The following is a 13697-nucleotide window of genomic DNA, read 5'->3' on the forward strand; positions in this document are numbered from 1 at the left end:
TTTCTATTGGTTACATTTTATTTGGACTTGTATTGTGATACATTGTTCTATAGAAACAAACTATATGCCTTAACTTTGTTGTGATGATCTAAAACAGTTGGAAACTGAGCCTGATGTATTAAAAGAGAGTACAGGAGGCCATGGTTTGCCGCAGTGGGCATTGTGTGAAGATAAGGGACTGAAGAAGGTGTTTATAGACAGACACAGGAAATGCTAATGCATGCTCATTCAAAAAATCATAACCTTGCTTGTATTTCAGATCTATGCAATTCTATTTGTCATTTGGATAGCTAGTATTGTGACTCAAGTATTCTAGACAAGCTGTGATTAAATATTTCAACAGAAGACCTCAAAGAATTACTGATTTATAATTACCCACGTTACCTATGCTACAATAATTAGAAATAAAGAAATTGAAGTGATGTACTGTATAGTAATGCTACTAAACAGATATATGTTTATATGAAAAGGCAAGGAATTTATGAAGGCTAGTATTATGTAAATGACTGTCTCTAAAGAATTGGATGATATATTGCATTTTGTTCATTGATTCAACAAATATTTGTCTGCCCAATACATACCAGGCACTGACCATTTTCTGTAACTAACTTCATCCACTTAGCACTGCGAATAGTCCAATAATTCCCCAGGACAAATATTATTATTCAATAAATTAAATGAGTATCAATACAGGGGGGTATTTTACAGAAATCGCTGTTCTCCTGGGTAATCAGGGGATCTGCCATTGAGTTTGGTAGCACAAATTTTTGTATTTTTCCTTAAGGGATGATGAAAGATCAGTGGACTCCTAACTATCTGCAGTCTGTGGAGTCTCAGGTTGCTTAGAAACTCAGCAACTATGGGCTTGCTATGGCAACCCAATTTATTAGTGACTGCAAAACTAACTTAGCTGGCATTGTGGCAAATCTCCATATTTTGCTGGTAAGAATATTCAGATAAGTTCTTCTATCATACTAGTATTTATATTATTTACACTATTGAGCTAAATATTTATCAAATTTTGAAAATAATAAATTATGATTTATAATGGTCGAGAACTACATGAAAATGAAGCTTAAATTCTGAATGTATTTTTAGATTTCCAATTTACACTGTCTGCCGGTTACCAGGCCATTGCCTTAGCTTAAATCTACGGTATGTGGTTTATGATTTGTACTATATTTAAAGCATGAGAAAACAAAACTAGTACAGTCTATTATCTATGTGCCAATAAAAATGGTCTGCAAATTTAGCTTTAATACTTCTATCCAATTAATAGATAAATTTATGTACGTATAGTATAATTTAATAATTTTGTTTTACATTACAAACTTCATATATAATTGTAAGATTTTACAGTATTATGTATTTTTAAAATCTTATGTCTTAATATACCATGTAATCTGATACACAAATGTATTAGAAAACCACTTTACTTGAAAAGTACATTTTTGCAATTGTGGGAAAGACATTAGGGAACATATTCTCAACCTTTGTTTGAGTATTTGTTCCCTGTAGTACATTTACAAAAATTTTGCCCTTTCTGATTTTAGTCATGCTTTTAGGTTCTGTTGTTTTACATGCTAACAATTTCTATTGTTTTACACTATATATAAACTACAATCTTCTCTGTACCTCTTCATATGTAAATATTGCATTCATCTTATCTCCCTATTGATTCCAACTTTTTGTTTTTATCACAGTCAATAGCAGAAGCAGAGCCAGCATTCTCTCCTGAGACAGACTATTACAAGGTTCTATTTACTGTCCTTTTCTCCTGGGTTTTGGCATTTATGCATTTTGTTTTGATACTTAAGACTTCATCATATTAAAGCTTCTCTTGAGATTGAAAGAATCAGTCTGACTCAGGTTTTTACAGGACAGTGCTACATTTGATTATATTTTAAATTTTTTCTTTATATTTTATCCATTGCCTCATAATTCTGCAAATGATGAAGTTATTTTTGAATCCTCTAGTACATCAGTTCAACTAGGCTATGCCCCTGTGGTTGACGATATGTCTCATCTCACAGATGGAAACAAGTACAAAGAGAGAACTTAGCTTATTTTCTTGGAATTAATTCTCATTGGAACAGAAAAGCCAACTCCCAGGGGTCCTTGCTTAAGCCCCCAATTAATACACCATATTGACCCCCTCCCTTAAAAGGGGGCTTTTTTTTTTTACTTAGACTACAGACCCACTGCTCTTTAACAGAATAAATGAGCAGTCCAGAACACTAAACAACCCAAAGGAATCAAACTCTTATCAAGGGATCATGTGTGTTAGCCTTTAAGGAGATAGTAGATTGGCATGTAAAAAAAAAATTAGGTGGTAGAGCACAAATATTCGGAAGACTTGGAGAGGATTTTCAACAGGCAAAAGCAAAACAATACAACTATTTCATGATACACATTTAGTGTTTAATCATGCTTTTTGGTGTGACTGAATTATTTTAATACATTTTACAAAACTTTATTTTAATCAATATGTCTGTTTCTGCCAATGGATACATAAACACAACTGGTACATTGCGTCATTTAAAATATTTGGGAAAAGCTCATTGTATAGAAGCATGTCATTCATTCTTGTATTATAGTTAATAAATACCTGTGAAAGGGAAGAATTAAAGCCCTTTATAAGAATATTTTCTAATGTGGAATAATCAAACTATTTACCTGTTTGCTACTTGAGATTTTTGCTTAAAAAAGAGTACATCTGTTCTTCATTCCATTACATACATGATGTCTATTAAACATAAAAAATGCACATCTGGAAAATCATCAGTGCATTTAAACTTGATCAGATACTGGAATAAACAAAGGTACTTCCTCTCCTACAAAAGTATTTAACATATACATGCATGTCTTTTAAAAATCTATGCTGTGATACATAGAGTTACCGTTTATTCAGCATCAATTAAAAAAATTTGAGCACCTATTAGGTATCAGGCACTATTTAAAACTCTGGAATATAATGCTAAACACTACCAGCAATGATCCCTGCTAATATGTTATAGGGAGTTTCATTGTGACCTACTCTCTTGCTACTTATGAATGAACAGATGATGAATTGAGCTATTTTGGAATCCTTTCTATAAGTGGAACACTAAAATATTCTAAAGCTATATAAATGAGTAAAATACAGTCACATGGTATATGTGCTTCATGTTATATTAATATCTATATTTGTTACATAGAGTGTAGAAAACCATATTGCAGAAACATTTTTTTCTCCTCCTTTAAGAGACCTGGTTAATTCTTGACTGCACTCATGAGCTAGAAGTTTGATTAAGTGTTTTAGTTTATTAAAAATACCTGTGATCTAATGCCTATGTTTTAAATAGAATCACGAGGTATCAGCTTGGGTGCTTTCAACCGGTGAACCCCAAATACCTAAGACAGATCCCAGTTAATTTAATCCCATGTACCCACGGTAGTCAGAGCACAGTTTGGTTTTATGCATTTTAGGAAGACCTGAGACATCAATCAACATATGTAAGATGAACATTGATTCAGTCTGGAAAGGTGGGACAACACAAAGCAAACACAGGACAACTCAAAGTTGGCAGGGGGTCCCAGGTCATAGGTAGATAAGAGACAAATGGTTGCACTCTTTTGAGTTTCTGACTAGCTTCTCCAAAGAAGGCAATCAGATAAGCTTTTATCTCGGCGAGCAGAGGAATGACTTTGAATAGAATGGGAGGCAGGTTTGCCCTAAGCAGTTCCTAGATTGACTTTTTCTTTTAGCTTAGTGATTTTGGGGTCCCAAGATTTATTCTCCCTTCACAAACCTAAATTAGCTGAATCAATAGGAGGACAGGTTTGCCCACAGAATTGAAAACTCCAGTGTTAGCACTCTTCTGGCACAGGTGGATCAGATTGCTGGCTCTTCTTAACTTTCTCTGCTCTCTCCTTATTTGGATGGTAGGTTTGACACAGGCTGGCTTTCCTTGAGGTTGTAAGAGGGCCTCCAGCAGCAGGGCTGTAGGCTTCCTCCTTATACAGAAGCAGTGGGGATTGGAATAGAGAATAGATGATGATAGAAAAATCAATTCCCACTGCTGTTCAACAAAGGAGCATATTTTCATGAGGTCTGGGCAAATGTATGTCCTATAACACTCTCTATTTAATTAAATGAGAATATTAAATAGACCTTGACATTTTTAGAGGCAATACCACATTAATAGCTCCACATCAACATATGGAGAAACTTTCGAATCTTTCCCTCTGAACTTAGTGTTAAAGGGCATCTCTGGAAACTAACCAGCCAAGCAAGACTTTCTGGAAAACAAGGTACTCCTCACTACACAAGATGAATTATAGATGTGGAGTTGTGAAGTCTTGAAATGTTGCTTTCTTTCCTCTGGAAAATACTTAAGCATATTGAATTAGCCCTTAGAAGTTATAATTCAGTTAACTGAGATGGCTGAATTTTGTCAGATTTATTCATTGTTCTTCATGTGTACAAATAGAAGCAAATCCCTCAGCACACACCTTAACACTCATGTATTGGATTATTCTAAAATAAAAATTGCCTAATTTTAGTTTGAATCTTATTCACCTAGATTGTCTGGAGACTGATAAATTCAACAGTAGCCTTTTTTTTTTTTTTTTGGTATCATGAAAAACAGTATTCTAGGTAATTAATTTGCATCAAAATACTTAGAAAGAAAACCACTGCTATATTTCTTTTATTTTTCACCTAACCTAGATGACATGGCAGATAAGCCAGGGAAAAATTAGTAAATAGCACAAGTTTCATCTTCATTTTTTGAATTTTAATAGTTTGAAGAATTAAAATATTTAATACTTAGGGTGCTAAATGTGAGATTAAGAGACTAAGTAGCAGAATAAGGTTTAGTTTTGGCTGAAATATTTTTGATGATATTTGCAGACCCATCATTGTGTGTCAAACTGTCATTGGGGTGGTATGCCCATCAAAACAAGGATCTGTTAAGTGGATAAAATGAGCACATCCATAAAAGGAGTAGAAGAGCTAATGAACTTACAGTTTCTTCTAATTTAGAGATATTTGTGTTTTTCTTTGTGGAATTGTATGAAGTTGATTTGGAGACAGTTACAAATTTACATACCTAAAACCAGGTACCATTTTGAAAGAAAATTAAGATAAAAATGGGATGTCAAATAGCCAAAAATCAACAGAACAGACAAATGTAGGATAATTAAAGAAGAAAAAATTAAGAGAAAAGTCTATACTGAAAGCTTATTATAAAAACCAATCTTTTGGGATGTGCTTCTCTATAGCATGGGAAATACTTGATGCTTTTAATTTGGGATTCCAGAAATGGTGTGGTTTCCATGTTTTTATGGATTTATTTCACCTCAAATTTTTGTTCACTGCAGGCTCCTTTCCTCCTGCCTATTTTGATTACCCAATTTTCCCGGAGGGGTTGTTGAAAATGAGAGGAAAACAGGCCTAGCAATGATCTTGGATCAAGTCCAGAAAATGTTCTTAGTCCTTGGAATACATTACATGGAGGATGCCACTCCAAGCCTTGTAAATGCAGCTTGGGAAAATAAATATGCTTAGAGTATTCACTCCGAACATGAAAGCACAGTGTGGTTAACAAGAGGAGAATTGCAGAGTATGCCGAAACATAGAAAACATAAACATTTCAGTTTGGATTTATTATCTTCACCCATGAACTGGGACACTGTAGAATAGAACAGTTTGCATACCTACATAACACAGCTGAGAGACCTTGGGCTCCAAAAGCCAACAAAACATCGTGTCCGAGAAGTCTCTGAGGATCTAAGTACAAATTGAGCAGTGCAAAAGTAGCAGTGCTAGTGGTGTCTTTTGAGAGTGACATTCTGTAGCAATTAAGATTCCATACCTGCTATTGTTTACTTAATTCACAACCCCAGAATACAAAAGAAAAGTGACATTCAGAATCTGAAATGGGATGATCACAGTAAACATGTTTGAGTCCTTCCTTGTTTGCTGGAGAACAATGAGGATGATAGACACTTTCATAAAGACAGGGCTCATGATAACTAAACCTACATAGGAGAGTTAGAAGGATGAAAGATTTCTTTCTGCATAACCACAAGGTAAAGTATTTTATCAAGTCCATTGTAACTGCTCCATAATGTGAAGCAAATTTTAAATGCTGCTACTTAAGTTTCAGGGCTAAAATGAAGTTTAATAGGTAAGTTAGACTTCTCTATTATTCAAAATTTAAATGTGGAAATTCCAAAGTGAAGGTTTTACTTTACTGCTGATAAGTTTGCAATTTTTTTTTTTTTATTTCAAGAAGATAACCAGCTATCACAAAGACACATACAGGACAGTTGAAGGGTTTCAATGTTTTAGAATGATTCTGAAGTTCTAAGATATTTGTCTCGTGTATTATAGAATAGTAGTCTGCCACTTTTCATTATCTGAATTGTAATATTTTCTAGTATATACTCATGTAAACATGATATAAACAAAGTGATTTAAATAATTCATAACATTTCCAGAAAAACATTTCTGGAAGTTTTATATATATTTTATATATATACATCAATGATATAAATAATGTACAAAACACACATATTTGTATTTTTTAACAAAGTATTGTATAATGCTTTGTTAAAACCAAAAATGCATTCAGTGTAAGATGTTCCCACTGTTAATTCTATAGATGCTCAGAAATCTTAAGAATATGTGTCAAGTTATTGCAAGGTATTCATTTGAGAAGTAGCACTCCAAACTAAACCTGTTGGTCTCTTGGAAGACAGAAAACTGAAGCTTGTCCAAGAGCAAAACCTTCCCTTAAGGTTTTTGAGAACCAACCTGGAAAATGATGTTATGATTTCACTATAGGATTTGATAGATTGTTTTATATTCCTTTGAAATTATTAGCAGAAGCTGCTGTGCCACTCAAGTGCAGGGTTTGTGCCAAATAATTCTGTGAAGTCTCAGGGCAGAATGATCACTTCTCCATTTAAAAAAAAAAAAAACAGAACAAGAATGGTATCACAGATGTATTATTTCCTGTGTTTCTTTTAAATTATTTTTGTATGCTTCTTAGAAACTTCACCCCACAAGCTTTAAAAAAATGTAATCAGGCATGCTTCTGTGTTCCTGGAAAATGTTTGTGTGTGTATACACATGCATATCTGCATATGTATTTCAGTCTTTTAGGAAGCTAATGCCCAAGTGTTCTTTATCTTTAAACTTGAGGTAACAGATGATCAGCTGGTGCAGATGTCAATATAATTTTTTAAAAGATAGACTTGCCAGTGTGGTTTAGTGTGTTTATTTATTAAATGGAACAAAAAATCATTTTATGTCATCCTTCATCTGATTTCTTTATATTTTTCTGTTTTAAGATATTCATCATGCTGATCAATTTTTTATGGTTTAAACAAAATAAGAAAAACCTAATATTTTAGCATTTTAAAACACATCATTATGGCCAAGCCTAGAGCCAATGCAAAGTTAAATTATTTCTCTGAACCTTCTCAAAATTATTTATTTTATTTTAAAGACTCCACTTTAGGGACCACCTTTTTAATCCAGGGCTATTATAATATTTCTCAGAACTAAAATTTGTGGTACCGTTAATGACAATGAATTTTTTCTTTCTGCCCGGTAAAATTCAAAATTAATTAATTGCTATTTTTTTCTCAACGTTTAAAAAACTCGGTGCTCATCAACTAAATGCTTATTTTGGCTATGAATTACTGATTTTTTTCCTGCTATTTCATCACACCATGCTTTGAGACCTAGTTATTCTTTTACCTAAATATTTCTGTTTTTTCCTTGAATAATTTCCTATCTACTCTATGAACACAGGTTACCTAACTATGCTGATCATGGCATTTCCTTATGTTTCTTACCATCATTTAAATGTTGACTAATTTTTTTTCCTACTTAGAGAATTGTTTTTGCAAGCTGTTCAAGTAAGAATTAGGTCTGCCAACATTTTTAGATGGCCTGTAAAATTTACATAATGATTTGGCCATGCCCACATGAGAACTACCTACATATACAGAAGTGCTCTCTTTAATCTGTTACAAGCATGACTTCTATTAAACCTATAGGTAAGATTATTTTCTACTTTTAATGCAGTATGTTTGTTTTTATCCTGACTTTTGATTCATTAGGCCATGTGGTTTAAGTCTAAACTAAGTTACTCTGATATTCGGAATTTCACCTTTAATAATTTTCTGGAAATTTTCTTTTAAAGGTGATATTAGAAATCTCCATTTCAGTCTCAGCATTTCACTAGCATTACATGATGCTCTTGTCTTTTGCAATTTAATATTCAAATTACATAGATATTTTTTATTACTGCATGTGAAGTCCTTCCTCAACTTATAAAGCAGTTAGAACATACTAATACTTTAATACTTCTATAAGTAACGAGCTGGCAACTGAAAAATGTTCACCTATTATACATATATAAGCATAAGTGCGTGTATGCCTAAATGTATGTATGTATACATTTCCATGATTAGTATTCCCTAAAGATTAAAGTGATAAAATAAATGTTGCCTGGTTTTACATTGGTAACTAATGTTATGAGATAGTTCATAGGTCAGTAGAATGAAATTTTATGTTTTATTTAATCTAAAATAATTCTGTTGATTGCCACCTACATATGTTCACTGTTCATTTTCTATTGTGTCTAGACATTATTTTGCTCTTAATGTAATATCAGGTTAAAATTATTCAACTTGTGCAAAGATTTTGAGAAAAATATGTAAAATTAGATTTTGATCAAGGATAAATGTATCTTTTTTTTTTTTCTTTGAAGAAAAGAGTATAGGCCCTTCAGTCAGTCAGTTTGGGTTCCAGCCCTTGTTCTGCCAAGTACTAGCTGTGTGAACTCAGCTAGTCATCTAAAGAGCCTAGTAAGGAGAGATGATTATTCAGCAAGGTAATACATGTGAAATACTTAGCTCCACACCTGGCAGGTAGTAAGCTCCTACTATATGTTGACTGTGTTATTGTATGATCATCTTCATTGTTCTTTGCTCTTCAAGTCTTTGTTCACCCATTCAATCTAGAATTACAATGCAAGTTATACTAAAATGCTTCTTTTCATTTGCTGAACTGTTAAAAAAAATCGCTTAGTTTTCTTTTAAATGGTATCTACTACTATAAGATATTCTTGTATCTGCATATAGCCTTACATTTTAAAGTTTAAATCTACTATCTGATCTTCAGCTTAAAGGTAGGTAGACTTTATAGGTTATCCCATTTAACAAGAAAGGCCAACAGGAATACAATGATTATTACGTCTTGCCTAGTTCACAAATCCTATTGCTAAGAAAGGAATCACACGGGCCATGTGATTCCTCTTCCAGAACTCTTGTTACCCATCTGTCATTTGCTTCTCAAATATGTTGCAATATTTGTTACTCAACTTACTGTACTCTTCCTCTTTTATTTCACAAGTGTTACATTCCATGAATCAGCTTGTCCAAAAGTACTGTTAAAAGGATTTTTTTTTAACTATACAAATGCTAAAAGAAAGTTTATTTTTTTTTGTATGCTCAAAGTGGATAAAGGCTTTCAAAGCATGATACAATCCTCAAAAGGAAATGACTCAAAGTTTATGGAATAAAAATGTAAACATTTCTGTAAGTTACACATACAAACAGAAAAGTAAAAATTGTCAAATTAAAAAAAAAAATTGTCAAATGTCCAAAGACTATTTTCCTACTAATTATTAAGAAAGGGTCAAAGCAATTTATGGAGAAAAAGGTGAAAAGGATATTGTTACAAATGTTTTAAAATAAAAATGGCTAATATACTTTAGAAAATTATAAAATTACTGGGGGAAGGTTAACACACACTTAACATTTGTTACTTCTGAGGACTACAATTGGGGATTGAGGCTTCTCGTTGTACACTTTTCTATAATTTTCAATATTTCTTTCTCTCCATACTTAATACTTTTTCTAAAATAAAATTATGCATGATAGCCAGTGATGGCCATAGCAATTATTTGTTGTTGTTTTTGTTTTTGTTTTTTGAGACAGAGTCTCACTCTATTGCCCGGGCTGGAGTATAGTGGCACAATCTTAGCTCACTGCAAACCTCCGCCCCCCAGGTTCAAGCGATTTTCCTGTCTCAGCCTCCTGAGTAGTTGGGATTACAGGCATGCACCACCACACCTGGCTAATTTTTGTATTTTTAGTAGAGAGGAGGTTTCACCATGTTGGTCAAGCTACTCTTGAACTCCTGACCTCAAGTGATCCGCCCACCTCAGCCTCCCAAAGTGCTGGGATTACAGGTGTGAGCCACCAAGCCCAGCCACAATTATTTGTTAAACAAAAACTATGTCAGGCTCTGTGCTAAATCCTTCATATTATCACTTTCAATCTTTACAGCAATTCTGTGAGGGAGATATTTCTACCATGTTTAAGAGAGGTAAAGTAGTTAGCAATAAGTCATACACTTAGGAAGTGATGAATTCCAAATTCAGACTCGGATTCCATTCATTTTCCTAGCAGATGTTCTTAATCTGAATCAAACCATTACATATCCATGGTATGAAGAAGCAGCATAATAGTCTCTCATTTCTACTCATTCTCACTACTTGTAAAGCCTTATGATGGTTATAATAGTCTTGTGTGTGTCTGTTTATTCAACTTATTACCAACTATGAGCTTATTCTATACTATAGGGGTTCAGTGGTGAATTAAAGAGACAAGCATCCCCCTCCTCAAAAACGCAACATTCTAGCAAGTGCAAAGGCAGGTGCAAAGTTCAGTGGTGAATTAAACAGACAAGCATCCCCCTCTGCAAAAACCCAACATTCTAGCAGGTGCAAAGACAGGACAAAAACAAAAGTCAATTGGCAGAATTTCTTCGATGGTGATAAGTGACCTGTGGAAAATAAAGCAGAGAACGGAGAGGGGAGGAGACTTGTAGGAAGTGGGGGTGATGAAATGGGGAGTGTTGAGTGCCTAGAAATTTTCAGGCTCCTGTCAAGTATTGTACACTACTCATCTCTTAGCTCTTATTATTACTCTTTTATTTAGTTTTCTCTATTCTTTGATTATGAAAATGAGAGCAATGAATATGTTAATTAACTTGATTATGGCAATCATTTTACAGTGCATACACATGTCAAAATGATTCATACCTTGATAAATCTGGAAAAAGAAGAACAAGCAGTTAACTTCCAATTGCAAGTCAGTATAACTAGGGCCCGGTAGCCTGAGGATTTAAACTTACATCCTTCCAATTTCGAACCCTATGTGATCTCTTGCAAAAAAAAAAAAAAAAAAAAAGAATTTCCAAAGAATTGTGTCTAAACTGACTGAAGTAGATTGAAAATTATATCCTGTCATTCTAATAAATTAATCCAGTGTTATAGTGGATTTACATAAAGCAAGGTATATGCTCACATAAAACACATCCCTTCAAAATATGGTGGGTGCATAGTCTTTAAAAAAATGAAAACCCCAACACTCTTTACTTTAAAATGGGTACAGCATTTTGCTATGTTATTGTTTAAGGTCTATATTTTTCTAAAAATCCACGGTTGCAGATTTGACTCAGCTGTGTGCTTTCAGGTCTTGTATGCTAAGCTACTCAGGAACTGTTGTCTATGGGATTGAACACTTAACAGCTGTCTCTGGGAATGTAAATTTGATTCTTTGGACTGCTCATGGGACTCTGTGACATTTTCGTCTCCAGCGACAGCAGATTTGAATGGTATTAGGCTACTGATTAAATAATACCCAAGTAAGTTTAATGTCAGCTTAGGCATCTATTTTGCATGTATTTTTTCTGAAATAATCTTTCTCTAATTGTGATCATATTTTCCTTATACTTTAGTCTTTTAATATGCTCTTTTAAACAGGTCTTATCTGAACCCTTTCGTTGGTAATCTTTTTCTGAATTGTCAGAGTGTGAATGTATGAGAATTAAGGTTGAGAAATAAATTAGCTTAAATACAAAACAGCTATCTACAAAATAGATATTCTTAACCAAAATAATATTTGTCTTTATACTACCATTTTATATCGTGCCACCAAGATAAAAGGTCGCAGTTACTTAAGGGAATTACCTTCTTAAGTTTCATGAAATCACTGAGTTATTCTTTTCTAACTGAAAGCATAAATTATAAAGAGATTGCACATGGTCACTTCTACTTTATCCTAATTAAGTGGTCTGAGATTTGAAAAAAAAGTAATAGACTTACAATATTTTTATGACTTATTTTTTAAATAAATATGTCAGTAAAAGCTTTCCTGGGGAAAAAAAATGCTCGAGGAGAAAAGAGTGTTTGGGGTTTTTTTTCAGTTGTATGGCACTGCTTGCAAATGAAAGGATTCGTTGTGTGCCTCACATGCCCAAAAAGGACAGCACAAGCATTCTAACTATAAGGACTGGTTTAAATATGACCTAATGAACTAAATATATTTCTGCCTGGTATTCTTAGGTTACTTTACTTCTAAGGTTGTTTGAATGCATTTATCCAGCTCTCCTATCAAATACATGCCAGGTTAACCCTGTGAAGGTTTTCCTGTATGATTCTGAGAATTTCTTTATAAGAACAGGGTCTTGATAGTGAAGGTTCTTTCCCCAAAGTGCAAGGCCTTCTATTTTGATTCAATATCAACATAATGCTTTTTTTTTTTTTGAAAGTGACTTAAGTACTAAAGATTATCCTCAATAGTAATTCTACTTAGACATATTTTGGTTGAAGAAATTTAAGGAGTTTATTTTTTGTAGGAGCACTGTGCTGCGATCATGAAATTTTTGCAAAACTAACAGAAAATGATAAACAGTTAAGAACTTCCAGCTAGAACAATAGGCTGTTTCCTTTTTTTAAGTCAGTTTGTCATCCTTGCTGATTGACAGTCTCCAATTGTTTTCAGAATTATTAGTCTCACAGTATTTCAGAATTACGCTGAATAAAAAAGTACATTAAATTTAAACTTAATAAAATAAGTTTCACAAGCTCAGTCAAGACAGGGAAGTGAGAATATGATTATTCTTCCAAATTTACTATTTCCACCAGCGGTCTCAGTTCAGCATCTGAGAATATGTTAGGGGAAGCTCAGCAAGTCAGTTCCTTTTGTTTTTCTGGCCTCTGACTTACTTGGATGGGAAATAGCCAAAAAAAAAAAAAAAAAAAAAAGCTGAATATCTCAGATATAGGTAATGGGTCTTCACCAGAACATAATAATAGACCCTTATTAGCCATATCAGTAATGTGCTGTGTGGGGGATTTTTTTTTTCTTTCAATTCCTCTGGCAACAAACCACACACTGGGATCTGACACTGTAGAGTGCTTTTTTTTCTCTTTTTTTTGGGGGGGGAGGGGGTGTGGTTGCATATTTAAACTCTCACGCATTTATGTAATGAGGACTGCAGTGTAGGACTTTCCTGCAGAATACCATTTGATCCTATTAAGAATTGTCCAAATGTTGGAGCATTTGATTGAAAAATCCTTCTTAGCCATTTTAAAGGTAAGTTGTATGATTTTTCTTTAAATAAAAAAGACTAAGGGATTTTTGCCATCACCCAGATGACGGGAGGTGACACTACTGTATAAATACTCCTAAGAAGTTATATAGGAGGACAGGAAAAAAGGTAGTAACTGTTTTCTTAGTCACTAGGCTTTATCTAAAAATCAGGTTTGCATTATTTTCAAGTTATCAACCTTCCTATATTTTATGCTTAAACCATACCCAATGGCATTTCATGTCGTATGTAT

At 33.5% G+C, this 13697-nt stretch overlaps 1 protein-coding gene across 7 annotated transcripts in view; it reads left to right on the top strand.

Moving 5' to 3' along the window:
* Positions 1–13697, top strand: part of CD36 (CD36 molecule (CD36 blood group)) — a 77039-nt gene that overhangs the window by 23065 nt on the left and 40277 nt on the right. Inside the window, exon 1 of one of the 7 annotated variants that reach the window (XM_054687607.2) lies at positions 11545–11716. The exons of 4 other annotated variants lie outside the window; for them this stretch is intronic. The gene's annotated coding sequence lies outside the window, so the exon portion shown is untranslated. Of the gene's footprint in view, positions 1–11544; positions 11717–13217; positions 13450–13697 lie in introns of those variants that run through there. 2 more of the 7 variants (XM_519573.8, XM_009453444.5) reach the window with 2 other exon arrangements.

This window comes from Pan troglodytes, chromosome 6 (genome assembly GCF_028858775.2).
Source record: "Pan troglodytes isolate AG18354 chromosome 6, NHGRI_mPanTro3-v2.0_pri, whole genome shotgun sequence".
NCBI classification, from domain to species: Eukaryota; Metazoa; Chordata; class Mammalia; order Primates; family Hominidae; genus Pan; species Pan troglodytes.